The following is a 5,102-nucleotide window of genomic DNA, read 5'->3' as shown; positions in this document are numbered from 1 at the left end:
AGAGGAGAGGATCCCAAAATGCATCCCTGCAGGTCTGTGTGCACCCCAGCCTGTGCTACACCAGGCACCAACATAAAAGCAGAGACTTCTTTGAAAGGAGCATTGTTGAGCTACCTTAAAATCCAGCATGCTCAGTAGAGAGAAATGTTTTTCAAGCACCTTAAAGAGTAGCATGATAGGCCAGAGGAACAGAGCTGATCCTTAAAACTATTTTCTTTACACTTCCACTCACAGATTAGGATTCCAGGGCACTTCACATCCATACCTGTTCAAATTCACTGCTTGCTTTGCTCAGGCTTCTCAATTGTAAGTCATCAGTGCAATCAGACACTAACCAAAAATATCACACAACTTCCAGGATTTTATTTTTCTACTTTAAAACTTAAAATTTTTTCCATTGTCACTTAATCAAATTGGACAATGCTGCTCTAACAGAGGCTTCCCTGCACAAAACTGTATGGCTTTTTCATCTGAGAATAAAGTGATACCACAGGAAGACCGGGATATTTTTACACAAAATGGATGAAACTCTTTTTTCCTACTGCAGAACAGAAACTAATTTCTTCTACAACAGCCTATATCCACTATGCCTATATTTATTGCTATACTTAGTGCCATCATTTATCACAATCTTTACCACAACACAGCATTTACTGGAGACAATAAAAGACATTTTACTCACAGGTAAAAGAGGAAAAGAAAAGCTATTCGTAGAAAAGAGCCAGGAGGATGACCAGCCTAACACTAAAAGTTTTCACAATTGAATTTTCATTTAGAAAACCCCAGTAGATCCACTCAGCCATCTCAGCTGTGGAGGAACTGTAGCTGTCCTCATTGAGACCTCAGCCTGAGCACAGCAATGCTGAGCTCAGACAGGGACTCTGGAGGGGCTGAAGCCTCCCCAGTTCCCAACACACTAAAAGCACAGCTCCATTTTCAGACCAAACCAAGCCATGAAAAGTGATGCAAAATAGAATAGAAAAAATAAGGCAGAAAAATATTTTGCACCTAGTGAGGCTATTTTCAATGAATTTGGCTGAAAATACACATTTACAGGTGGCCTCTTCCCTAGAACAAGGACAGAGGAGCTGGGGGAATTTTCTTTGCTGATGGAAATCTCCATCAGGCCTTTTAACATACCTTTGCACAATCACAGGGCATGTTTGGATTAGATATTAGGAAGAAATTCCTCCCTGTGAGGGTGGGGAGGCCCTGGCACAGGGTGCCCAGAGCAGCTGTGGCTGCCCCATCCCTGGAAATGTTCAAGGCCAGGCTCGACAGGGCTTGGAGCAACCTGGCCTAGACCAGAGGATGACAATTTTAAAAGAATTTTTGGGTGCTATCTGCACAACTGAAATAGCAGAGCGACCTAAATGTGTCACCTCCCTCTCCTGAACTGATTTCATAATTAAGCAGATGGGGAAAAAAAATCCTGCAAAACTTAATACTCCTAGTTTAGAGGCTGCCAGCAACTCCTCCATGCCAAGGCAGCTATTCCCCCACGGGCTAGGGGTGGTAGGTTACTACCAGATGTTTATGAGAAACAACACAGAGCACACAGCCTGTGCCACCCTTTGGCTGTACCTGTCCCACAGGTACATTCTGTGCTGAGGACCCAGCCCAGTCCCCTGCACAGAGCATTCAGAGTCCTGCCTGTGCCCCAGTCCTGTCCCTTCCCCATGCACCTCCTCCCTGGAGCCCCAGTGCCTCCACCAGGGCTGGGACACCTCTCCTGCAGCCACCGGGGCTGAGAAGCTGTGTGTCCCCAGGTGAGGCTGTCCTGAGAGCAGCCTGCCCCTCTCCTGGGCTGACAAGCTGTGTGTCCCATCCTGAGAGCAGCCTGCCCCTCTCCTGGGCTGACAAGCTGTGTGTCCCATCCTGAGAGCAGCCTGCCCCTCTCCTGGGCTGACAAGCTGTGTGTCCCATCCTGAGAGCAGCCTGCCCCTCTCCTGCCCCTCTCCTGGGCTGACAAGCTGTGTATCTCCATCTGAGCACTGTCCTGAGAGCAGCCTGCCCCTCTCCTGCCCCTCTCCTGGGCTGACAAGCTGTGTATCTCCATCTGAGCACTGTCCTGAGAGCAGACTGTCCCTCTCCTGCCCCTCTCCTGGGATTAGATTGCAGGGAGATACATCCCTTACTCACTTGAATAAGGGTTTTCCAGCGTGGATTGGGTCCTGCAGTCTGCACTCAGGACAGTCTCACCTGGGACACACAGCTCAGACCCACACTCCTCACCAGGTACCTGCAAACCAGGCGCTGCAGTGTGAATTAAATCCCTATCAGAACGAACAGCACTGCTAACCAGATTGTTTGCAGCAAAGGAAAGACATCTGTGCTGAGATTTGGGCACTGCCTCTGAGATGTTTTCCTGACAAGAAGCACTTTGCTAACAATGAGGCAGAGGCAGCAACCCAAACCAGTGACAGCAGTGTATCCAACAGGCCAGGCAGCCTTACCTGGTGGTGAGGTGAGCAAATTCAGCTACAGAAGAACATCAAACTGTACTTCAAATTTTAAAATACTCTACACAAAATGGGAGAATATCAGTTTCTTTTTGAAAGCACAGCACAGTGAACCCTGCTGCCAGGATGCAGTGTGACCTTCAGCTGCTGCCAAAGCAGGGCACCTTCCATTGCCCAGCTGTGAGCTCCTACTCCTCACTGGCACCCTGAGCTGATGCCAGCAGGTCCTGGCAGCCCAACTGGCAGGAAATGAGTCATTCTTGTTTGGCAAGATGACATTTAAGAAGTTTTAGCTTTCTGAACTGGCTACCACATGCTCTGATAGGTTCCAGTGGCAGGACAAGGGCAGTGGTGGGTTCAGGCCAGGGAGCTCAGCCCACTGTGAAACCTTTACCTAAATGTATTGCTTTTCACAGAGGTGCCTCATTGCAAGCCTTTTTCAAAGCAATTTTTAACAGATTTTTAAAACCAATGGTAGATGCATTGCTTCTATCTCCATCAAAAATAATTTTCCAGTTTCAACAGGTAGGAATCACATGGTGATCAAGACTTCATTAATTAAAGGGATTTAAATCTGAACACCTTCCAAAACCATGGCAGGAAGAAGAACAGTTGGAGAGGTTTTCTTGCTGTCTGCAGCATTTCTGCATTGGTTACTGCAGGACCCCCCCTTGTCCCCTTTTCTGTAGGATGCAAGTGTGGTGCTTGTGGCAAAGAAAGGATTTCTCAACATGCCCAGGAGAACAGAACAGAACAGAGCAGAGGGTAGGACTGACTCCTCACTGACTGCACATTGCACCACTCTGTAACGACACAGAAACAATCCCAAAGGATTTTGCTCTTTCCCAATCTCTCTCATTATACAGAAGACCTTTTTTTCTCTCTAAATGGCAGCAATCCTCCTCAGCAGCCACAGCCAAGCAGGTGCCCAGGGTCCCCAGCCTGCCTGGTGTGCCAGCAGGGCAATGCTGCTGCCTCCCCTCCTGCCTGACACCCCAGACTGCCATCCCCAGCCCCAGAACTGCACCAGCCCTGCAAGCTTGGCAGCCTCGTGTCAAACTCTGCCACACGTTTTCCTGCAGCTCAGGAGCCCTGGGCTGGGAACTGGCAGGTCCTTCCCACCCTGACTTAGATCCTGTCCTTGCTGCTGCTGCTGGCAGTGCTGGAAGTGACAAGGGGTTTTCAGGGTCCATTTGAACATCAAAGGATGAGTTCCCATCACATCTTTCTGGTCTGTGCATCTTCCTAGGGCTGTAAGAATTGATGTAACTTCCCTGCGACTTACAGCTGCTAATGAGGCATTTCATGTTACACACACCCTGTGAAAAATGCATTTGCTGTGCTGGAACTCTGATTTCTGGGCGTTCAGAACTGCATTTTACCTGTGACAGGATTTTTAATAACTGTTTTTATTTACATTACATCCTTTTTCTTAAAAAGAGAGTGGGAACATGATGTCTGCTCCATGCTGAAGGCTCAAAAGCAATGCTTTCAAAGCAGGGTGTTTGCACTGACCAAGATAAGCAGCCAGGGACTTGTAAAACTGTCCAACTCTCCAAGAGCTAAGATGGATCATAAATAAGTGGAAATGTTTATTCTGTTTTCTCTTGTGCAATGCAAAATATCAAAGCTTAATTGTACTTTACTAACCCACTTGAGGAAGAAGGGGGAAAATAAGAGATTATAGCTTGGAATTTAGCCAGGATAATTTAGGCTCCATGCAGATAGTGAACATAAATGTCTGGAAAATGAAAAGGCCAAGATATTTGTCCTTTCATTCCTACTTTACTATCATGCTGGTGTTTTGGAACTGCAGCCAACTCTTCAGTTATCACAGCTGGGAACTGCAATGTATCCCAGAACTTTGTGGCAACCTTAATTGCATCTTTATCCAGCTCCTTGGCATCAGCTCCCAGGCTGATTACCAGGACTCCCAAGCTGATAGTAAAGCCTTTGCTCAGGTCCTTGTCATTTTCCTCCCCTGTTGGTTCCTGGGACCCAGACAAGTTTAAAGGCATTTTTTTTGCAAAACACATTAACTGGCTTGTCAGTGCTGCCTGATCTTTTAATTGCTTCTGAGTGTGTTAGAGAAGGCAGTGTTTGCTCTATGGGAATTTTGAAGGGCTCAAGGAAAGTTGGTACCTAATTCACATCAACTTCAGGAGAAATGAGACTGTACCTCTCCAATTTCCAATCCACACTGGAAAACCCTTATCCAAGTAAGTAAGGGATGGATCTCCCTGCAATCTAACCCCAGATATGTTGCTTCACTGTGCTTCAGCCCTGCTGGCTGCAAAGCAGGAAGAGATCCCACATTTCCCTGAGGCAGGAGCTCCTTATGGATGTTTTTGCACAGGACCCTTGTACATGATTGAGAAAAATTTGATGCAAGATTTCTGGGAGGAACTGTAGTAGGGTACTGCTTACTGCCACTAGAGCCAATATCAATAAACATATTTATATATATGTTTATAATAATATAATACAGCACAGAAGTAACAAATAAATATAGCACAGAAGTAACAAACCCCGAAACAAATGAACTGTCTGTGCTCTTTCACTGCACAGCACTAAGTTGTCTTTCATTATACAAAATGCCAATAACACCACAGTGGGTGATACAGGTTCAACCTACGTGTA

The sequence above is a fragment of the Geospiza fortis genome, unplaced genomic scaffold (assembly GCF_000277835.1).
Source record: "Geospiza fortis unplaced genomic scaffold, GeoFor_1.0 scaffold413, whole genome shotgun sequence".
Classification (NCBI taxonomy): Eukaryota; Metazoa; Chordata; class Aves; order Passeriformes; family Thraupidae; genus Geospiza; species Geospiza fortis.
Note: the sequence above shows the minus strand (reverse complement) of the source record.